This window comes from Chelonia mydas, chromosome 7 (assembly GCF_015237465.2).
Source record: "Chelonia mydas isolate rCheMyd1 chromosome 7, rCheMyd1.pri.v2, whole genome shotgun sequence".
In the NCBI taxonomy this organism is placed as follows: domain Eukaryota; kingdom Metazoa; phylum Chordata; order Testudines; family Cheloniidae; genus Chelonia; species Chelonia mydas.
The window spans coordinates 65,281,820-65,305,718 of NC_057853.1; the positions used below are offsets into that span (position 1 = coordinate 65,281,820).

General features: G+C 44.0%; 1 protein-coding gene and 1 long non-coding RNA gene across 30 annotated transcripts in view; both read left to right on the plus strand.

Moving 5' to 3' along the window:
- The window catches only part of LOC122466607, a 70,158-nt gene extending 60,249 nt beyond the window's left edge, over positions 1-9,909 (plus strand). The window contains exon 3 of the long non-coding RNA XR_006292250.1: positions 9,742-9,909. This is a non-coding gene — a long non-coding RNA (uncharacterized LOC122466607). The remainder of the gene's footprint in view (positions 1-9,741) is intronic.
- A 3,849-nt stretch (positions 9,910-13,758) lies between these two features.
- ZMIZ1 (zinc finger MIZ-type containing 1) overlaps positions 13,759-23,899 on the plus strand; it is a 480,632-nt gene continuing 470,491 nt past the window's right edge. For 10 of the 29 annotated variants that reach the window (XM_037903705.2, XM_043551285.1, XM_043551288.1 and 7 more), the window contains exon 1: positions 14,462-14,718. The gene's annotated coding sequence lies outside the window, so the exon portion shown is untranslated. Of the gene's footprint in view, positions 14,719-23,899 lie in introns of all 29 variants that reach the window. The other 19 variants (XM_043551274.1, XM_037903708.2, XM_043551278.1 and 16 more) reach the window with 8 other exon arrangements.

The following is a 23,899-nucleotide window of genomic DNA, read 5'->3' on the forward strand; positions in this document are numbered from 1 at the left end:
CCAGGCTTGGTGCACAACACAGTCTCTGTATTCCAGGTACTCTCTGCCCCCCTCACCAAGAGGGTGCAAAAAAGTAGTACGAGGGTATGGAGTAGGTAGAGCCTTGCCTCTGTACCTCCATGCTCGCTAGCCAGATGTGGGGGCGAGGGAGCGGGAAGGAAGCTGCACCAGCCTAGATTAAGCAGTGTGCACTTGCAGAGGGCCCCCATCTCAAGGCGGCCTGACAAATGGAGGAAAAAAACTAAGTGATGCTGCTACCCCATATGCCTGGTCATAACAACTCACTCAAATTTGGACTGGCCACCCCACCATCATGAAGGGTCAAACCCAAGTGGCACTGTGACCTGGTGATTGGCAATCCCCCCCACCCAACCACCAAACTGTCCAGAAGACTTGCCACAACCCCTGTGAAAGTCTAACATGCTGTCCCAGGACTGTGCCCTCTCTCCCGCCCCCATTTGAGAAACTCTGTTCTAGGGGGTAGGAGTGGGGTGGGGTCGCATATTGAAGTTTTGCCTAGGGTGGTGATTGTATGTCTTGTATATCACGTGCTCTGTCTAGTTTAAGGAAGGGGGGGCGATTTCCATAGTGCACAGGGGCCCAAATTTCTCTCATCTGGGCCTGAACCTTCACCCTTTCAAGAGCTGCAGTGATGTACATTCCTCCTATATCAGTTGATTAGGGGAGGAATTACCATTCGCTGAGTCCCAATTCCTTTCTGGGATGGAGCAGTTACATGTCACCCTGTGCTCAGGGTTGAGCCTGAAGGCTCCATCGAGCCCCAGATGATCATTTCATCTGCTATTTACTGACCTCTGAGGTGAATCTCTGCAGCAATTGTCCCAGCACTGCCATGCAACAGTGTTTGGAGGAGGGTAAGTGAAAAGCATCTTTTTGTGTTATTAGTGTTGCAATATTTTGGAGTCTAAAGGATACAGGCCTCTGCTACAAAACTGGAACTCAACCCCCATGAAGCTAGGAGGCAGATCTATTGCTTGGGTTTGGCCCATTATAGGAGGAAAGCCCAATAAATTTGGACACACATTCCCCCGTCTTTGGGGCTGTTTGTCTTTAGAGTTTTGCTCCAAGCCCATCTCTAGAAATTAAGTAGGAAAAAGGAGCTGGAATTTGGCCAGGACACCAAAGTTTAAAACGTCTACTCTTGAAAAAAGTACCTTGATATCTGTAATAATCACAAGTGAGTTGAACCTCCGGTTTTTACACAACATCCAAAAGCCAGCACATCCTGCTGGAGTTATGGTATAAGGTCTGAGTGAAACCCATTGAAGTAAATGGGAATCCTTCCATTGACTTCTTCAGTGGACTTGGATCAGGTCTTTTGGAAGAGATGGGTGGCTATTGGGAATATGGGGGTTGAATGTAGTAATAAAAAGCAATGAAAATTCCTCTTCCTGCCTTTCCCTAAACAAACAGCGAAGAACTGGGACACTCAGCGGAGGAAACGGGCCAAAGGTTAAGTTTTGCCCCCCCAATATTTAAAACATAAAAAGTTTAAACAAAATGGAAAATAGGCTAACTCAGAAAGGACATTTTTTAAAGAGTAGCAGCATCCAGGCGCCCAAAGGAACATGAGGCACGTTGTTTTTTAATTGGCAATTAAACAGAGCTTTGCTATCTTCAATTTTGAAGGGGCCCGAATCCCTGGTTTTTCTTTATTTTTCCCACAGTTTACATGACTTCTGACATTTTTGCCATGACAAATCCATGTGTGTCTCAAAAATTTACCATGAAAACCTTGGAGCTTCAATTATGGTGTATTTGCATAATTATGCAAATACATGCAATTACCATGTGTACCTATACAATTACCAGCTACAATGGTGTACTAACAATCCTTATTAAACTTTAGCAGCAGAAATTGTCTGTGCTCAGATACAGTGTTTAAAATTCCATGTCTCTTTCCTGGTTCAAAATAGTTGGAACTTGAAGACACCAAAAGTAATCAGTCCCCACCAGCATGAGCTGTCTGTCAAATATACTGTTTTGTTGAGATCTTTGGTACATTCTGAAAACGGAAGAAACAGTTCCCAGTTATGTTTCCAGCATGAGAAGGCTTCTTCAATAAGTGAAATAGATTTAGGATACAATCCTGGCTTCTTGCGAAGTCAAGGGCAAAACTTCCATTGACTTCAGTGGTACCAGGATTTCACGCCTTGTATGCAGTCTAATTACTCTAAGAAGTGCTTAAATAACTTAGTTGTTCTGCTCTTAAACAAGTATCTTAAAATGCCAGGTCTGAATTTCTAGATGGACATCTTAACTTGGACATAAGTGCTAGAAATTGTTAATCTCCTTTATAAATGTGTGTGGCTCTGTAAGAAATGTATAGCAATATTAGTTACTCCAGAGGTAGGGCTGAAGTTAGTTTCCCATTGTAAACCCTATTTTCAATCCCCATCTAGTGTAACTTGTCTAGAAGGAAACCAGTGTCACTAAAATTAAACCTCTGCAGGCTTCATCTCATTCTCATCTTGGAAGCTTGGAAAAAAATTTGAAAAGGAGCTCACTGCCCTACAGCACTTCATCATTCACTCTCACCCTAGCTGACTTACACAGCCTATCTGATCTTCATAAAGAAAGGAACCTATTTTTTTATGCTATCTGAACTCCAAGAAACTATTTAAACCTTAATGCTTTTATGTGAAAGTCCCACCCCCCCCAAACACGTGCCATTCAAAAGAGTTTTGTCACACTTGAAAGTCGGCATTTTTGTTTGGCCTGCGAACAGAAAACCATTAGTATCTGTTGAAGCACTGAAGATTAAGGGAAGCTAATTGTTACAGTTTTAGATTCAATGGAAGTCAGACTTTGTGCTTCATCTGCATTAAGCAGCTATTACATAAAACCTAATGCCTCAGAAAAACTTGTTTGTTTGTTCAGATTTTGTGAAGTATTTTTTTTCCTACAAATTTGACTAACCATCTCCCTTGTGGCACAAAATACAGGCAATGAAAAATGTAAAGGATGCTAGATACCCATAGGAAAGCAAGTCATAAACAAGTTTCCCTCACTGACAAGGTTGCATTTTATTTAGCACAATTAGTCTTGTCACTGATATGATGTATCTTGGGGCTGTTTTAAATGGGGCTATCCTCATTCGCTATTAGGCTTCACTAACGTTGGTTCACTTTTGTGTAGTCCGATATCCCATTATGTCATGGCGGATAGGGGTTAGGTTTGACCAAAACCTGATCTAAACACCCCCAGCGTCCGGGGAGTTCCCATCTCCTATTCCATTCTCACAACAACCACCTCCCACAACCAACATCTGGCTTCTTTCCTGTAATTTGCCCTTTTGCCTGGTCCAGGTCATATATCAGGATCCAGAGCAGAGGCAAAGAACTTCTCAGACTTATAGCCACTTGCAAAGCAAAAATGTTTGTCTGTTTCCTCTTAAATCTCATTCCCTTTCTCCATTGAAAATCAGCTCTGCTTCCTTTTCCAGCTAGACGGTAGGTGTCACAGAGACAGACACAATGCATTCCTTCTACCCTCTCAAAAGTGAGAACATACATCACAGGCACCTCATATACATGCCCAACTCCTCAAAGAGATTTAGGTGCCTTACTCCCATTGATTCAGGTGCCTAAAGAGCTTTGAGGATCAGGTCCATAGTAACTAGAATGACTTCAAGGAAGCTGTATGCATGTCTGGTTCTGTGGGCGGTACCTGATTGCATCATTTGGAGGAGATTAAAAACAAGGTCCTGACACTTGTGGTCATTAAAGATTTTTTGGCTCTTCTTGTAAGAGCAGGCTTGTTAGGCATAGTATTCTGGTCAGATTCCAACGTGTATAATTATATTCTGCTTGCCTACATTCGCCTGAGTTTCAATCGCATCAGGTATTTTCCTTCACTTCCTGTCCTACAAAGTTGTGAAGTGTTATTGAAACAATAAGTGAAATAGTACCAGTGGAGCCCAAATCTCTCATTTCAAGTCTGCATCCAAATTTCCCTACTGTTCAGGTGTGTTTGGATCCAAGATTTTGGGGCCAGTGAAGGGATTTAACGAGAACCAAATCTAGATTTAAATTTCCTTGAAGCTGAGAAGGTGTTTGGATCTGAAACTTTGGTTTGGCCAAATTGCTGACAGTGTTTGTTGAGATCTTTTTAAAATAAAGGATCCTAAGCACTATAACAATGACTATTGTGGATGTCTTTTTGAATGTACCTCTTGGACACACTAATAAAATGTTTATGATGCTGCACATGATGGGATCTACAAATCCCACACTGGCCAGAAAAGGGTTAATGAGCCGCTGTGGGACACCCCTGCTAAATCTGCAATAGGTGTCTGTCTTAGAGGAAGGCGTTAAAAGGGGGAGAGTCCAGCACATTTAGGAACTGGTTTCGAGGGAGGACAGACTCTTGGGTCTCATTCTGTGGAAGAAAGTCTGGCAAGGGCCAAAAACTAAGTAGAGGCTATTGCTGCTGCCAGAGTCTTTCTGCGGGAAGGTAGCCTGATACAGGACTATTGTTTGATTTGCTACCAGTGACTTGCTTGTTGTAGCTCAATAACATCGCTGTAGGCAGTGCCCTGCCTGAAAGGGGCAGCAACCAAATAAAATTATTTTGTCTTTTACACCTGACTGGGGATGCAGCAGAGGGTTGTTTTGAGCCTAGGAGTGAGCCAGTCACACTGCATTTACCCAGTGCAGGTAGGCCAGGCCCCTCCTCTGATGCTAATGACTTGCCTTATTTTCCTATTTACTCAGGCTTACTTTTTGACATTTTTTTTAATGGAACTCCTAAATCTTCAACATTCAAATCCTGGATTTCAATGCTTTCTTGCCACATCCTAGTTTTGAATTTGTTTTATAAAATAGTTTATTTTTATTGCCAAACTTATCAAATTTTCTCATCTAATGTAGCATGAGGAGGGTTGCCAATTTTGGTTGGACATATTCCTTGAGGTTTCATCATGACATAATTGTTAATTAAAGATTACTCTTTAATTCCTGGAGACTCCAGTACAATCCTGGAGGGGTGGCAACCATAAGCATGATCCAAACTGAGACCCTAATCCCCTCCCACACACATGTTTAACTTTAAGTACATGAGCAGTCTCTATTAGTTCAATTGAACTACTCCATGTCTAAAAGTTAAGCGCATACATAAGTGTTTGTTTGCAAGATTGGCCATTTAGGCCCCAGTCCTGCAAACTGCTCTACACAGGCACCTGTGAAGCCAATGTGGTTCCCTGTGGGTGCAGGGATCCATCTATGTGGAGCAATGTGTGGCATTGGGATTTAAACACCAAGTTCAGAAAGACCAAGTTTAGGGGAAGATGCAGAAGTTTAATTTGTGTGTGCAAGCCGGGCTGGACTGGGCCTGGTGTCTGCTGGCTGTTTTGATCAACAGATTCCACCTTCCCTGTACCCGTGGAGCCCTCTTGAAGAAATGTGGTCCCTTGTTTTTGTTGCTGAAGATTGACTGTCAGGTAGTATAGATTTAAAAAGAACAAAAGGAGGACACGATCTCTGAGAATATATAAATGTCTTAAAAGCTTCAGAAGGGAAAGGGGGGGAGGGAACTTCAACCTCTCTTCTCCTAATGTCTTGTAATCATTTTCAATGTATTTTTCTCGACAAACTTGTTTGTTTTTTTTCCTCTAGGACTCCAACTGCATAACTGCAAATTTACTTAATGTTTGTTGCACTGCAATTTAATCTCTCCCTGAAAAATCCAAATAAGCCCCATTTTCTACATTATTGAGACAAAGATAAAATACAGACATTCGTCACGGCAGGAACTGTATACCTCATGGCCATAGTGAAACACACAGGGCCTGAGTCTGGTCTCGCTTAATCTATGTGTACACTTAAGGTGCAATTTCCAGCCTGAGTAAATATACCCATCCAAGCTCTGATTGAGTTAAAAATAACAGTATTGCTGCAGCGGCATGAGCTGCAATAACCACCTCCTCACCTGAGTGCTTGCCTTAGGTTTCAGATGGGATCATGCTCGGGATAGCTAACCTGTCCATCTTTGCAACGATGCTTCTGTCTTTAGCACGCTAGCTCCATCAGAGTTAGCACGGTTACGTCTCCCCAGATGACAACTTTACACTTCTAGTTGCAGTGTAGACGTACCCTTACATTAGTTTCAAACTAGTGGAATTTCATTGTCTTTCAATGGTATTAGGCCTGATTTACATTGGGATGAGATCAGAATCAGGTTCTGAGTCCACATCCTTTCTCTGAGGCAATGTTAGTTGAACCTTAGTGGGACTATTTACATGACTGAGTATCTGCAGGAGAACCTCTATAGGTGGCTGGTAATGAATAGAGAAACACATATGAGAGATGTTGATACATGATGAGATTTTTGTTCCCTGGAATCTAGATTGAACGGTAAGAACAATGCACTGCTCTTCGGGGCAAAGATCTTCATATGTGTCTGTACAGCACCTAGCCTAATAGTGCCCCACTTCTGGTGGAATCTCCATTACTGTTAATTTTTGAATCAAGATTAGATGTTTGTCTCAAAGACCTGCTCTAATTCAACCAGGAATAATTTGGGGGGAGTTCTATGGCCTGTTACATAAGGGGTCTGATAAGATGATTACAGTGGTCCATTCTGGCCTTAGAATCTATGGTCCAGAATAATAAGCGAAGAGCAAGAAAATAAAGCAATCCTGACTTAAAACCATGCTGGACAATGAGAAATGATGATCAGTGATAGTTATAGAGCAAAGGAATCAAACAGGGAGTGGTGTTCTGAGATTATCATATGGTGACCTGGGTTCCTGCATGTAATCATGATCAATTTCATTTTCATTACAATGTGAATTATGGAAGCATCAAAAACTAATAATTTAAACTACATCTGTAGAGGGTGAGGTGATGCCCTGGTTTAGTACTCGATCCCCTGCAGAATGGAATTCAAATCTGCCTTGGGTTATAGAAGAGAAATGAGTTTAGCAGATTCAGTCTAGTCCCTGTGGACAGGACTACCACATAGTGCAACATGATTCAGAACAACTCTCTCTTCTCAGGAGAGGTTTTAGTACTTCAGCATTATAACGTTAAGCCAGGATTAAGGTGCATTTGTTGAAGTCTGCACAGTTTCTATGTGAAGGCTGGTTATAGCCACTGCTGTGAGTCTTTAATTGTCAAGAGTACTCACTTGCTAAATGCAGCCTCCAATGTAAAAACCACCCAACCAAAACACTGGGCCTAGGCCTTGGCCCTGCAAATGCTGTTTTGTCTTGCTCTGGCAGTGCTAACAAGTTGGAAAGGAAGCTGATCCCTGCACTGGAAATCTCCAGATGACATGAGGCCACTGTAGTGGTTCTTACATTGTCCCTTCTCCTGAGCCCCCCGATATCCCTGTGCCTGGGTAAACCTCAACTACCAGAATTGTCCCTTGGGCAGCTGGATGTAAATTTGAACAGTTTTGGGGCTGCTCTGCTTCATGCTTAGGACTGACCCAGTCCCCCAAACTGGCCCCAGAATCAGAGGGATGTGAGGTAGAGAATATACCCTGTTGTAAAGCCACCTTTGCAGCTCCCTCAGTTATGCTGAGCACAGATCAGACCAGCTCAGACTCTCCGCTTTATCTCTTATCTTGCATTTATATAACACCTCTCATCCCAAAGAACTTCACAAACTTAAAATAATCTCCAAATATACCTTACAAATGGACCTCTAAAACCCCCTTTGGGATGAACATGGCTCGTGTTAAACACAGCAACAGTTGGGAAGGAAGTAAAGGATGATATCTTGCCCCAGTGCATTCTTAGGTGGGTATTAGGCAGAATGTAACAGCTGGCTTTTGGCCAAGCACTATGGTGTACACTAGGGATGGGCAAACTTTTTGGCCTGAGGGCCACATTGGGGTTGCGAAACTGTACGGAGGGCTGGGTAGGGAAGGCTGTGCCTCCCCAAACAGCCTGGCCTCCACCCCCTCACACTTCCTGCCCCCCTCAAAACTCTCAACCCATCCAACCCCATCTGCTCCTTGTTCCCTGACTGCCCCCTCCCGGGACCCCCACCCTTATCCAGCCCCCCCTGCTCCCTGTCCCCTGACTTCCCCGACCCCTATCCACACCCCCGCCCCCTGACAGGCCCCCCGAGACTCCCACGCTCCCCGCCCCCTTACCATGCTGGAGCCAGCCACGCTGCTGCTGCGCTGCCTGGCAGGCTGAGGCTGCGGGGGAGGGGGAGCAGCAGGGGAAGGCCCGGGGGCTAGCTTCCACAGCCAGGAACTCAAGGGCCGGGCAGGATGGTCCCGCGGGCCGGATGTCGCCCACAGGCCGTAGTTTGCCCACCTCTGGTTTACACCCTTAATCTTACAAAAGAGTTTGATCTGAAGTGACTACAAGCGGCCAGGATCTCCGTTTTATGTCTCTGCACATGGCACCCCTAGCATGACCATGGCCCTAACGCTGTACGGGGACAATTGATATTTAGTACAGACTGGGAGGGTAGAACAACACCTGCTAAATCAACACTACCACTTCTTGCAACACCTTGACTTTTCCCAGCCCCCTACAAATCCAGTCCACATCTGCTTAACTGGTAAAAACTGTGGGATCACAGCACAAGGTGGTACGGTTGATTAAAAACCCCACCCAATGCAGTGATACCGGGGTTCTTTGGTGGCAACGTCCCAAAGAATCTTTAAGAATTAAACCAGTTACTACACAACATACCAATAACACAGCTTCCAATTTCCATTTTCTATCCCGTTGACATCAGTGGAAATGATGTTTAAGTATAGAGGTTAGAATATGGCCTTGTAAACATTTTTTCCATCCCAGACAGACATTTAAGTTTTAATTTTATAATACTTTTGCCTTCAACCAGCACAGTTCTAAACCATTAATTTTTAGAATGTGAAACATTAAACCTAGTTCTGGCCTTTGCCTTTGTGAACTGTTACAACAAAAGTTTTGACTCCTTAGCAAGCTGATCATTTAATAAGAAGAGGAAATTAATTGCTAATTAATCCACTATTAAGGTGTGATGCTAATGACATATCATCTGTGTGATTATAATGAAATGACTGCATGGGTACAATGTCATCATTAGTTACTTAGAAGGCTGGGTTTATGCAGCCCACGTTTCAATAATGGGCATCAAACGCAGGCTCGGGAGCAGAATGATTTATGGGCTGCATTGACTAAACAGTATCCATCTTTTTAATCTCTGGACTGCTGGGTAAAATTATTGGGGTTTATATGGATCTCAAAGGAAGGGCAATGAGAGGCAAAGGGGCCATCATATGTAAAGGAAGGTAAGACACATTGGGGCTGATGGTCTTGTCCTCAGGCTGTCCCAAAATCATATGGGGCTTTCTGCAAACAGGCATTCTCACCCTCCAAGAGATCCAGCTCAGTATTAACCCTGTTTCTGTGGCAGGGACCCCTCTAATGTGGTAGGAAGTGAAACCCTTGTTTTTCCCAATTTAAAAACATGTTATTTAAAATATTCTAATTTTATTGGTAATGGTTAGCACTTGCAAACTACTGTACATTTTTAAAAGGCTGCACAAACAGCCTGTCTAATCCTAATTGATATAAAATAACCACCCTATCCAACTTTAATACACATTTTGTCCCTACAGCCATTCAATGAAAATCCACTGAAGCTATTAGTACTCTTCTTATGAGACTTAATGTGGCTCTTTACAAACATGAAGCAAACACACTATAACACTGACATTTTTGCACTTCTAGCATAATAAATAAAATTACACTCCTTTTTTTCCTTCTAGGGAGCCTTCCATCTTTTTCAGATGATGTCACAAGTAAAACACCTCATGGCAGGTCATATATGATGATTATTCCTATTTTCCAGACAAGAAAACAGAAGCATAAGTTGGTTCAGGACTACATTTTTAAAAGTGAGCATCACTCTTTTTGGGAGCCCAGCTGGAGCCACTAAGGACCAGATTATTAAAGGCAGTAGGAATCTGGGGGGATTTTCAAAAGTGCCTTGAAATAAATGGGAGTTAGGCAGCTGCATGTTTTGAAGATCCTTAGTAGTGGTGTTACTTTTTGTTTGTGTATTATTGCTGTGGTAATACAAATAATAATAATCCAGCAGCCCATGTAATGGACCAGGTCCCCATTGTGCTAAGGGGACCCAAGATAATCCTTGCCCCCCAAACATCTTACAATCTACACGCCTAAATACTAGGGTTGCTAGGCGTCCGGTTTTGGACCGGAATGCCCAGTCGAAAAGGGATCCGGGTGGCTCCGATCAGCACTGTTGACCAGGCTGTTAAAAGTCCGGTGAGTTGTGCAGCGGGGGCCTGAGGCTAAGGCAGGCTCCCTACCGGCCCTAGCTCCACGCGGCTCCTGGAAGCGGCTGCCAAGTCCCCGCAGCCTCTAGACTCATGGGCAGCCAGGGAGGCTCCGTGCACGGCTCCCGCCCCAAGTGCCAGCTCCACAGCTCCCATTGGCTGGGAACCACAACCTGGGCCGTCCTTAGGATTTATGAGGCCTACGCAGTATTATTAAACTGGTGCCCCTATGCCTGACTTGGGACACAGCCACCACTCCCGCCCGAAGACCCCCAGAAGAATCCCCCCCATTGTTGACCCACACTGAGCTTCATACACAGCAGACACTGTGGCAACCCAGACTTGTAACCCAGGGCGGGGGAGTGACGAGGCAGCAAAGGATACTGAGCCCTCCGGCCAGCCTCACAGCAGCGGAGAGTCACAGTTCCCCACAGAGACCCCCGTACCTTCTCCCTCACGCAGAATGTGCCACGCCGGCACATTAGGCTCTGTGAATATGGCCCCTGCCTAGGAGACTGCAGTGTGTGCTGGGTGTGCAGAAGCTGACCCGCTCTTATTTGCTCTCCCAGTGGTGCCCCAAATTTTCAGATGCCCTACCCCAGAGCCCACACTCTAACCCTCTGCCCCAGCCTGGTGAAAGTGAGTGAGGTGGGGGGATGTTGTGGGCGTTGGCAGGGCCTCAGAGAATGGACAGAGCAGGGGCAGGAGTGTTGGGTTTTGTGCAATTAGAAAGTTGGCAACCCTACTAAATGCCTTTTAAAAATCTGGCCCTCTGGGGCTGAGTACCCCCCCCAACTGATGCCTATGAGAGCTGCAGGTTGCTGATGCAAAACCCATTGAAGTCAATTGAAATATTTCTCTTGACTTCATGGGGCTTTGGATCAGTTCTATGCACTGAGCACCTCTGACACTCAGGCCCTGGGTGTTCCAAAATGGCACCCAGCAACTGCGGCACCCAAACTCAGAGGACCCATTTCAAAATTTAAATCTGCTGCTGCGCACACTTTTATGCTTGGAAATTTTCCCCTTGGAAGTCAGTAAGCAACGACACCCCCAGGTGAAGCTGAATAGGTGCTTAAGGGGCCCGAAGGTAGTGGGTTATCTCAGGGGGTTCCTGAGTGCCAAGCCCAAGGTCACGCACATGGAGAGAGTGACACAGAATAAGAGCCTAGATCTTCTAGGTCCTACTCAGATGCTCTGACCACAAGATGCATCATCCTCCCTTTCTGTTACTGACCCAGCAGAGCAACCTGGAAAAAAGGAGCTTGGCCCTTCACAGCAAGCACCTTGTGGAATGAGCACCATGGCAATTAATGGAACTACTGCAATGTTTTTTTCCAACAATCAAATAATCTAGGGCCATCTGGTGTGTGGTGTCTGGAGTCTAGGCTGGTGGCCGAAGTGGGGCCCGACGCTGCACCCCCCCGCTCACAGGTATGGCTTATGCTGGTGAGTAAGAGCCTGCAGGAGCGGGCCCGTTGGGGGCAAGAGCTGTGTCCGCCTCCAGGCCTATGCAGCGCCAGCAGCTGCCTTGAGCAAATGAGATCAAGGCGCCAAACAGCCCCCAGCCGGGTCGGTTCCCGCACCCCGGTGTGAGTGGCAGCCAGGCACAGCGGGGCTGGTCCTGCAGCCGGGCGCGGCCCCTTTAAGGCGCGGAGCAGCAGAGAGCCCCGCGCTGCGTGTGGCGGTGGGGCCGAGGGGGGAGCAGCAGCGGCGCGGTGCGTGTGTCAGCGCGGCTGGCACTGGCATTGTTCCCTGACGTCACTCCGCCAGCCCTGCCGCCGCGGCTGCGGCTGCCGCTGCTCTCAAACTTGTCTTTGTTATTCAGCGCTCTCCGGCTGACACGGCGGCTGCCTGCAAAACGCGGCGCCCGGAGTGGCCCCGCAGCACCTGGACTGGAGCTTCCTCCACGCACGCTGCTCCCCGTTACCACAGCGCGGGCCTCTAGCAACATGCCGCTCGTTCCCCCCCGCTGGGGCCCTCCGGATCTCCCCGCCTGTTGTACGTTGCAATAGCGCCGAGCTCTGCGCCCCGTATTTCTTCCCAAGTTTCCCTAGCTATAGAGGGGACCTGCTGGCGGGGATTTATTATTTACACAGCTGCATGTGGCTGGCGCTTTGCAGGCGCGTCAGGAGACACAGTCCCTGGCCGAAGGGGCTAGCTCTGTGCATTAAAGGCTCTCTACGCCGTCTGGTTGGTCTGCTGCAAACACGGTCAGAGGGGTAAGGGGAGGCAGAAAGCACACTGGGTTGGGATCAGGGGAAAGCACTAAGACCCTTCCTTCGGTGGGGTAAATTTGAGAGAGGAACGTGGGAAAAGCACTGAGGAGCTCAGGTGAGGTTACTTTGGGGAAACAGGAAAAAAACCACTCAGGGACTGATCAAAAGCCCCCCGAAGTTAATGCCCAGGCTTCCACTGACCTCAATGATGGACTTTGGATCAGGTCCTGACAGCATTAGTTAAAGTGAAATGAAAAGCAGGGAGAAGAACACTAGGTTAGACGGATTTTAGTGGGGGCGGGAGAAGATGGGGCTGCACTTTTTGAGAGTTAATAACAGCAACAAGAACATGAGGAGGTTAAATTTTGGTTTGATGAGGGATTTATGTATTAGGAAGCAGGCTGGAGAAGAGAAGGTAGCAGTTAAGGGTATGACCCCTCCCCTACCAATGAACCCTGAATTCCTACTCGCCCTTCTCCTTACAGACAAAACACCCCCATAAATAAGCACCACTTAAATGGGTTAGGGAAACAATTGCAGTCGTTAGTCGGCATAAGTGCAAAAGTGTTTCCACAGTAAATAGTGCAATGTGAATAGAGTGCAGTTTGATAAAAACATAGTCCCTCCCCCTTCTAGTAACCCGACATCCTTTAAATACTAGATCTCTTTCTCCTCCTCCAACAACAAAATAAATCCGAGCCGATGAAGAGCTCTATGGCACTGTTTAAATTGCTTATCTTAATTGCATAATCTAACAAACCCCGTTGGAACCGGAATGAATATATTAGGCTTATTAACAACTCATCATAAAATATTGATTGTCCTGGAAGTGTTTTATCAGGGGGAAGAGAAGTCGGGGGAGTTGTATTTAGAGGATTGGTGCTGCTAATAACAAGAAATTGTCCTTGTCTTTTCTTACTGGAAATCACGCTGGATTTGCTCTTTTTTAAAAAACAACAACAAAACAACTCACCCTCTATTATTTTTGCTATTCGATTGATCCGCCTAGCAGTAAGGTCTGAGAGCCCATTTTAAGGCCCCGAGATTTGCAGTGACATGGTCAAAAAGTGGGGAGGACAACTCATTGAACTGATGGCAAGGAACACGATCAAACTTTGAGGGACAATTGGACACCCGCATCCGGAGTGGTTGCATTTAAAATAAAAAACAGCCCCTCCTCTTTTTTTCTGTTTTCCCCTCCCTCTTCCCTAAGCCGTCCTTCTTGGGAGAAGCTTGTGCGTGTAGTGATACCGCCACTCCTCTTCGGGCTGGAGATTGCGTTGGTTGGGGCTGCTACTGGCAGTCAGAAAGCTCTCCTAAGGAACGATTCTATTCTCTTGCTAACCCTCGAAAAGCTTCTCTCCTTCCCCACCAGAACAGAGAGTCTTTTCTCCGTGGGGCTAGGAGGGGAATCCAGCGCTCCTCTCTATCGGTTCCTTTATCCCTTCCTTCCTGAATCATTAGTGCTGCTCGCCTTGAAAATAAAAACCCACAGAGCTAATGTAAAGTGAAACGCATCAAAAAGGCAAAAGAGCTTGAACCTTGCAACCAGCCATTGAGTAGTCTGTCTCCTCCACCCAGTCTTTCTCCAAACCCGGGCAAAAATCCCCGTTGAGGAGAACATAAACTGGGGCAGCACTGCACGCTTTTAATTACATAAATTCCAGAGTGGGGATCCCTCCTCTTCAGCAATATCAAAACGCAGAGGGGAGCATAGTCCCATGCGTTCACTCTCTAATCTGGGATGGTTTGCACTGCACGCTATTCACTAGGATTAAGAGGAAGTTTGTGGGTTTTTTTTTTTAAATCGTGTAAAACAATATTTTCATTTTAACTTTAACTTTATGGGATAGGGGAGGGAAGAGAGGGGGCGAGAATAGAGAGCGAGGGACAGAACATCCCTACAGGAGGCAGCTCCCTTTCAGATAGGAATCTGGGACAGATTTTGCCAACAGCCACAAAGCATGGCCCTTTGGTAATAGAATAGCCAATGTAATTTGACACTTCAACTTGCTGTGCTCTCTGCTAGTTGATTCACTTACTCACCCACTAACATTGAGCTCCTTTTCACTGTCTGTATAGGGGGGGAGCAGGAGAGAGAAACCGCTTTTAAATGAAAAATATTTTAAAAGCACCTGAACAGAGCTGCCAATCAGCTGGGGAAAGAGGATTTTTGCTGCCTGCTTCCTTATTATATTTCTTACTGCAAGCCTGCTGTGCAATCTAGGTAAGTTTCGTGTCTATTTCAGTCTTACGTTCACACCTCCCTGTGTTTGTGACCGGGCAAGGATTGTGTCTTGAATGAGGCGAAACAATGGAGTAACCAAGCTAAGGAAATAGATATGTGTAGATATATATATATATAGAGAGAGAGAGAGAGAACATTTGTTTTTTGTAAGACAAGAAAATGTGTGAAGACTTCTTAAAGGGACAGGTTGTATCTGTGTGTCTGGAAAAGGAGGAGAGGAGAAGGGGGAATGAGACAGAAAAAGAAAACAGGAGATCCAGCGGAAAAGGAAATTCCTTGCCTTTTTGTGACTGTAGCGAATAGAGATTAAGGAGCCAGAGTGTTTTATATTATGGATGTGGGGCTCGGATCACTCCCCCAACCCCTTTGAGCTGGGGAGGGAAGGGGCTAGTGTTGGGGAAATAGGTGTCTTGTGTGAAGTGACTGTAAAAGGAGGAATCCTTGAAAATTATAGCAGAAGGGGGGGAGGATCTTTCGTGTTGTAGATCTAAGTTTTAAAAGCTGAAACAATGAGGCGAATTAGGCATGCCTGAGAGAAAGAGAGCGAGCGATCTTGTGCCATAAAAACAAAGGAGGTTTTAAAATAATCCGGATAGCTTCTGTTTTCTGGCCAGTTTACCTTTCCTGACTGCTCCGGTTGTGCACCGACAGGCTCGTAGTCAATCGAGCTGGCACTGAAGAATCTTTGGGGGTAAGGGGTGGGGAGAGGAAGGTTGCAATAGCAAAGTATTTTTTCGGGGGGGAAGGAGAAAGCTTGTGTGTGTGGAGGGGGGATCGGGCATGTTTTCCGGGCTTTGGGAAGCTTGCCTGAGTGTAAATTCCTTGTGTCTGGGTTTTGAAAGCCAGTTGGGACTGGGGCCTCTCTCAATCACAAGGCAGGAGTAGTCTCTCTCTCTCTCTCCTGTGTACATCTGTCCAGGAAGCTGGGGGGAGAGGGGGGGAGAGGGGCCGATTGAAAGAACCCAGCTCCTGCTTTCTTGCCATTGTGAAAAGAAAAAGGAGGGAATCGTTTTCACGGGAGACTGGTTGAGCTAGCTGCAGTAAAAGGGAGAATGGCAGCCAGTTAAAAGACACTTAAGGAATGTAAACATAAAAATAGGAGCCATCTAGTCATGCTGTATTCCTTGCTCTAATCATCTGGGATGGGGTTCTCCAGGTTGATTTTGTGGTGGGGGTGGGAAAGTGGAGATGTAAAAAGAGGAACGGGGAAGTTGTTACTATACCCATTTTTCTACACTGCAAACTTTTGTTTTACACGTGTATAGTTTAATTTCAATCCTACTTTGGAGTCTGTGGTGGGAAGCGTAAGACTAGTTTTTTGAGTTAAGTTCCTTCTGTAACTGCAGACCTCATTCATATGCTTAATAAAACTGACGTGTATAATGGCGAAAACATAACAAATTGCTCTGATTGTGGGTCTTACTAACTGGTCCAGGCAGCTGGACTGAGAATTAGAAACTACTACGTATAGGTAATTTATTGAGACTGAAGATAATTTTAAGCAATAGCCCTGCATTACTGTCTGATTGTGCAGAGTGTATATTCTTTTTGCTTCAGTTAATAATCTGCAAACGGCTTAATGGCTCTGTGTAGTGACAGAGGAATTGGTTTTCTCCATTTACTTCAGCAGGCCTGAGTGAAGCTGGTATTCTGACTGCTTTTTTCAATGCATTGACATGAGGGAGGAGGATTTAACTTGGCAGCCTGAACAAATGCTCTATCAAAGGTTTCCTAAGAGACAGTAAGAGAGTCGGTGGGAGATGAATGACCTGGGGTAGTTTTAGGGTGCTACCTATGCAAGCTTTCTTTTAAATATGAAATGGCCATTTAGAACCCTGAATAGAACTGTGTGCATCAGAAAGGCGACAGGCTTATAAAATTTAAAAGGGCAAAAGCCCATTAATGCTTTGGCAAAGCTTTGGCTCTGGCCTCTGGTTGAGTAGTTCCAACTGCCTTGAAGTGCCAGAGCTTTTAAGGAATCTTTAGCAACAGCTTCTCTATAGCTGCAATATGGAACTTGGCCTTGTAAATTGGAAGGTTAATGATGCAGTCTCCTCCTCTCCAGACAGGAGAATGGGGGGTGGGTATAGGATATGGATGGAAAGGTAAAAAAAAAAAAAAAAAAAAAAGCCCCATGATAAATGATTAGGCAGGGCTTTTGCTAATGAAAGACTATTCCAGCTATAATACTTGTGCAATAATTTTGCACTGTGGCAAAAGTTCTAACCCGAAATTAATATACAGGCAACCGAGGAAAAGTTTGACAAAGAGGTTCAGCAAAATTATACACTTAGAACTACTGACAGTCTTTGGGAGAATTAGGCTTAATCTAGCAGACAACAGAGTTGGTTTCTGCCTCAAACTTGCACCCCCTTCTTTTGATCGAGGGAAGTTTACTATGGCATCAATCTTCTCTTGGCGGGGCCTGATTCAGGTTTATGAATGCCAGAAGACTTGCGCTGACCTTTTTCTGTTCAAGTCGAGGATGTTGAAACACCAGCCATCAAACAAAAGACACATTGAAAGCAAGATCTGCAATAGAGCACGTGTGACTTTGAGGCTGGTTGAGTGCATTTGGTGACACTGTTTTCTTCTGAGTTCGGGTGGGAGTTGGGGAGATAAAAGGCCATTTATTAAAATGAGATTGTGGAAAAAAATGACTTAAAATAATGTTAACACCCCGAATTAGAGGACACAATTTTGCTTTTGTTAAAAATCATTACATTTTTAGTTTCTTCAAAATTCTGAGGCTAAGGAAAGAGACTACAATGTTTTCCTCCTGAGTGCAAAAATGATATGAATTTTGAAGTATCTAGCCTGTAGATTTTTAAAAAAAAATAAAAATTGTTTTAAGGAACAAGAGAACTGAAATTCTAGAACTGCCTTTTTAGGATGTAAAAAGAAGAACAAAATAAAAAATTGCTCAGGATTTAATTGCTGGATCTGTGGTTTTGCCCTATATTAAAAGTAGTTCTTGTCTACTTTGTAGGCTAAGCTTAAAGGAGATTTTATTTTCATTTAAAAATAAAAAACAGAGCCAGTGAATTTAGTATTTCATTTGTCTGTCTCATGCATGTCAACACGAATGGATGCTTTCATTGTTTACAGTGGCTAAGGTCCGCAACACCTTAAATAAAATGTAATGATTTCAAAAATTGAGTCTATGGCAAAGGCACAGTTAAAACTTTATTGGGGAAAGAACCATGTTGCCGGACATCTATACAGTGCATGTTTTGTAGCGTCTGAAATCATGAAAACTGGATATGAGTGTGGTGTAGAACTTTGTTTTCCAAAATATTGTATCACATAAAAGATAATAGTTATTTTTTCCCGTTACTTAAAGGACTTTTTTTTAATACTCAGAAAGGTTTACAAGGAGTTGAAGTGATGGAATTCTAGGTACCATATGTTTCCATTCATAACTTTTCTTGGGAGTTACCTGCCCTTTTCCCTATATCTCTTCCACTTTTTATAGGTTCCAAACTCATGGATGGTAATTACATCAGTGACACTACAGTTGATTCAAAGTTGGCTGGTCCCTAGCAACTTGACATGTGTGTTATCTGCCAGGAAAGCTTGGTTTCTCACTGTAAACTGGAAAAACTGACAAGTTTGTTAATTTGGTTTTTTGTTTTGCCTTCTCTCTTGCTAACATGTGCCCTAGCATTTGGAGGCAACAGGCGCCATGTATTTCCAAGTTACCCGGAGTACAGTGTGTCTTGAGGAGTGAACATAAGGGTGGCCCAGGATCCACTAGTTTTTGGCCGCCATGGCATAACAACTTGGGGAATCAAACAGTGCAGAGAGTAATCTAGTTACTGTTCTACCTGTAAAATCTGTTTTATACATACCTAGGACTGCAATTGGTGCCTGTGGTAGTGAATCTGATCACTGTGCAATTGACTAATTTGTTTCCTCCTAGTTATACCAATTTCTTTGAAATCCTATACAGTATTACTGTAGAGACATGGAGAGAATATTGCTGCAGAGTTGAGAATTGGTTTATGATTGCACTCATCAGCTACTGTGCTGACAAGACTTCTTTATCCATTTAAGATGTTGGTTTGTTTTTTAAAGAGGAAGCATATTTCATCAAGATGTAGTACAAAGCAAATATGCATGGGGTATATCCAGTAGTTCAATATGGTAGGAGCATTTTGTTGTTTCACTGATCTTTGTGTGGATCTGAACTTCTCTGCTGACATAAGGCTAGGCAGTGTTAGTGGAGCTAGGAATAATTTATTCTTCAAATGGGTGTCTTTTTGGTTTAAAAACAAAAGGTTTGCAAATCCAAGTGTTACTTTGTCATATTGATTTTATTCCTCTCTCTTCCCCCAAAGCAAAACCTTCTTATGTAGCATTTTTTTTTTGTTTACATTGGATTTTATAGAACAATCTGCATTTAGGTTGGTTAATTTTAGGAGGTTTTTAAAGGGGTTGTAGGTTGCAAGAGAAATGTCCAGGTGAGGAGGTATAATGGATCATCCTAGTTTGACTGTTGGAGGCAGTAGTGTATTATGAGAGTAGATAGAGGTGGTCTTAGGCTTGGTCATGTGATGCTTTGTTTCTAATAGGTTGAGATGCATTGAAAATGGAGTGGTTTTTACTCCTTGCAAATGTTGGGCTCTGATTGTATGAGCACAGTGGTACAACTTTCTCCTAAGGAGAGAAGGAGGAAAAATATTGTAGACAGTACTTTTCGAGGGGAAGAGAGAAAACTGTCTTGTGTAGGTCCGTAGTCTGCCTAGCTGAATTATCCAGCCCATGGTAATATAAATTAACTTTAATCAGAGGGAACAACCCAAATCTGCAAGGAACATACCCCTCTGCGTAACTCAGAAATGTTCATTTGTTTCAAGCTGTCTTATGTTCGCATCAGCTGAGATAATTATACCTTTCAAACCTGCATATGGGGTAAAAACAGTAGCTTATATTCCTATCATTCAATTCTGGAACAGCTGGCTCCAATTGTTTCTGAGGTGAGGGGATGATAGCTTACTTTTTAAAGGTGGCTCTAAAGGGCTAAAAACAAAATAGATCCATATGGACTTTGTAATGATAGTTCAATAATTCAGGCTGGGTGTTTTGTTATTTAATAATGTTAGCATTCAAGTGGTCACATCTAAACTATCCAGTTAACACTTCATTAAAATGAATATGGGAAATTTATCCTTTTGTTGATACTGTGTCTCTTTGACTCTACAAAGATGCAGTGAATTGCTTCACAAAGTAAAGGTGAGCCTATTGGTTCAATCTAGGTAGGATTTTTTTTAAAATATAAAATCCCTTTACTATTCATGGCACTACAGATATCTGTGGAAGTACCATAAATCTGTGGATTTGGATTGCCCCTACTGTTCACTGTTTGTCTGTGTAAGGAGCTTGCTATTTGATTTTCTCCTGACTAAATGTTTATATGTCAGCGGATGGTGGAGAGTCGATTTATAAAACAGATGTCATAATACTAAGACGTCCTTCTCCAGATATATGCAGCCTTGAATTTTCTCTCTCTCTCTCTCTCTTTTTTTCATACACCACTCATAAACTATTCTGTGGCTCCCTGCCCTGCTGGCAGAACTGTTACTATCTCCTTTGCAACAGAACCATATTTCAGTTTCTCAGTACTATATTGAGTGCAACATCAGAGGCATTCTTGGTTGCTCTGAGCCTTCTTTACTGTGCTAAGGTCGTGGCGAGGTAGAACTAACTTTGGCTGGCCCAGCTTCCATGTATATTGTGGGTGCAGACTCAACTGGTTGCTCAGATTTTTGTTGATTGTGAAGGGCACATGTTTTTATCTTACTACTCTCCACAGCAGCCACTACTTCCTGAAAGCTTAACGTAAGGTAGGAACTGGGAGCAATACCAAACTAGACATTAATAAATGTATCTACTGAAAATTAGCATGAGAATGAAGCCAGCAGACATTATATACCTTCCATACAGTGTGATATGAAATCAACATGGTAATTTTCTAATCACTGTGTCTGGCCTCTTGAAACTGCTTCTTGCCTCTGCTATTGTAAACCATGTGTAAGAAATCACTGGAGGAGGTAATGGGGGGTGAGAGGGGGAGAGGGGAAGGAGCTGTGTGTGTAAATAGTCTCTTGGCGAGTTATTTCACAAGCATAAGTCAATCTGGACCAGGATGGTATTAATTGAGGGGTACTAACCGGTCTATCTGCTTAATACACAAATGCATACAGTGTAGATAAATTGTGCCCTGATCTTGTTACAGTTTTCTGTACCTGGTGAAATATTATCTGCCCTTGTTTTGTAAGGACCTTTTGCTTAACAGATTAACACACTTGTTGGCAGAGGGGACTTGGAGGGGTGAAATAAATGGAGAAGCGCATTGGGGTTTATTTGTTTGTGCATGTCTGTGAGACTGCAGAGTATGATGATTGACTGGCTGACAAAGCCAGTGTTATCAGTCTCCTAGGGGTTTCCAGATAGTCTCATAACTAATCAGAGCAGTTTATTTATTGGGGCTACAGTGACACAGATATACGACAGAATGGTAAGGGCTTCAATTGGCCATTTAGTAGGAAAAAACAATTCCTCTGATAAATATCTGCTTGTCTCATGGCTGTGCTCCTGTTACCCTCTGAGAACAGAAGAGCTTTTCAGCCTGCTCTGAAATGTACACCTTCCGCGCCTTAGCCAGCAGTTTTTAAAGTGTAAGCGTCTCTTCTCTTTTCCTTGTTTAAACACCCACCCTCCTCAAATACAATCAGCCTGAGCTTTCTGCCTTCCTCTGTTAATAGGTCATGACTGGGTGATAGTGCTACTATAGTTAAGGTTAGGAGTACTAGTGGCACCTTAGAGTCTAACCAATTTATTTGAGCATAAGCTTTCGTGAACTACAGCTCACTTCATCGGATGCATTCAGTGGAAAATACAGTGAGGAGATTTATAAGGTTGAGACTAGCTTACTGTTTAACAGCTGGTTTTTCTAAGTGCTTTGAAATCCACATCCTTACTTGGATTGTCTTGAAAATTGTGTGCCTCATGAGAATCCAGGGAGGGTTAATGGTCCAGATCTGAGATCTTTTGAGCAAGGTGTTCCTGAAATACAGTCCCCACCCCATCTCCTAAAAATCACATGATTCAAAATTTTACAGTTCTTAATGCCCCACCAAACAGACACACATATTTGAAGCTCAAATGATGTCTCTGATCCTCCCCAGTCTGGTACCACACACTTGCAGTTGATTTCAGTTTGGCATCCTCATGGCACCTCCTGCTATAGCAGGAGGCATGAAGGAGCCAGGAAGAGGGCAGAGCAGGTAGATGAATGGCAGTGAGGTATACAGTGTTCTTGTAGCCAGGCCAGTTCCAGGATATTACAGATACAAAGTGTTTGAGTAGCAGTGAGGTGTTCCCCAGGTGATCTCCTTCTGCCCTCCCATCATGGCCCCCTCACTGCTACCATTTCCTGAAAAAACCAGGGTAATTCACTGCCCAGAAATGGTTAATGCAGGGTTGAGGTTGACCAGAGTGCCTCTTACCCCATCAGGAAGTCGAATGCACCTATACTTTAATCTATGAAAAAGAGGAACTACAGAGTTAAAGTACTGCCAGTTGTGCCCTGCACCCTTAACTCTGCCCTCTTTTGAATGACACCCCAGCCTACCCCGACAGATAATATTGCAACACTCTGTCCTTCCAGATGATATGGAACACTCCAGGGATAGGAGCTGAGTAGAGCAGTAGAAAATGTGATACTGTGTCCTCATTAAGGCAAAAGTTATAGTTAGGGTGGGTTTAGTGAACACCAGCTAGCCGTGCCGGGCCTATACCCTAGCATTTCACCCGTTCAGCACAAACCACCTCAGAATTGGCAGATGTTACCTGGAACATCACCCGAACTTACCTCTTTCCTGTAATGTATTATCATGTATGCTTGCAGCTTGCTACAAATCCCTATGGCAACAACAGACCATTGTGCTCTTCTGCCCACACAACCGACATAACTCAGCCCAGAAAGGAGGGGCCCCGGATCCATTTGGGTGCAGATGCACCTCTCCTCATATCACAGTGTGAGCTGTGGCAATCTACAGCAAGTATCCCTGCACCAGTCAATACAACTGCTAATACCACACTGAAGAGCTGTTGGAGCAGCGTGCAGACAAATGAGAGAATACAGTTCTGTGGGACACAGCCAACCACTTAAAATAGCATATTCACTTAGTTATTCCTAGTGTCTTCCTATTGTAAGTGCAGCCCTGGCTGAAACATACTTACGCTTTATCACCAGTGGCTCTTGCCAGCTCCAGGGGGCAGAACTGAGGTTGTGGGGAGGGATTGGTGTGTACCTTGACTATGTATTCCCTGGTTTCCTGAGGTTTCAGGATAGGTGCACTCAACATTCTGGAAAGGAATGAGGCACTGTCAGGCAACCTTAACTGTGTGTTAAGGAAGCTTTTGGACAGTGACTTAAGTTGGGTTTAATGAGAAGATTCCTTTCTCACAGTGAGGTTTTTAAGAGCTCGCCTTTTCTGCCTCCAAATTTAATAATGTTAAAGCAAAACAAAGCCTTTATAGTCTGGAACAGGCTCTTTTTTCAAGAGCTGTAATGTTTTCAATTAAGTATCACACACAGCATGGTCTCAACACAAACCTTAAGGATTCCACAGGATTGTAGTTGCTCATAAGATTTTGGCCGCCTTAGTGACCACAAATTGGAATGCTTATCTAAAAGAAAAATTTGCCTAGAGTGTGTTTCTGGTTAAGAGGCAGTATGAGAATGCTGGCTACCAGGGTAAGAAGTGTGTGACAGTAAAGAGCCATCACTGTTAAAAGCGGGAAAGTGTTCATAGGTCAACAGAAATCCCATCTGGCTGTCTTTTCCTCTTCCCAAGGGGGAAAAAAAACATTAAAAATAATTTTGAGACTTCCTCAGTGGCATTACGTTCTTAATAGAACAAATTATAAATGAGAGAGAGGGTTTCTTCTGCTGCAGTTTGCAGAGGGAAAGAAGAATGATGTGACTGTCATAAGGTCTACCTGATTTCTTTGTGTCCTTCCTACAATTTCTATGTTTGTTTAATGCTCTTATAACTCTTTTCCCAACAATAGGATCACAGGAGTTAATTTGTTTACAACAGGTGCACAGCTTACTCTGGCTGTCCTTGCAGCAACCCTGTGCCTCCCCCAA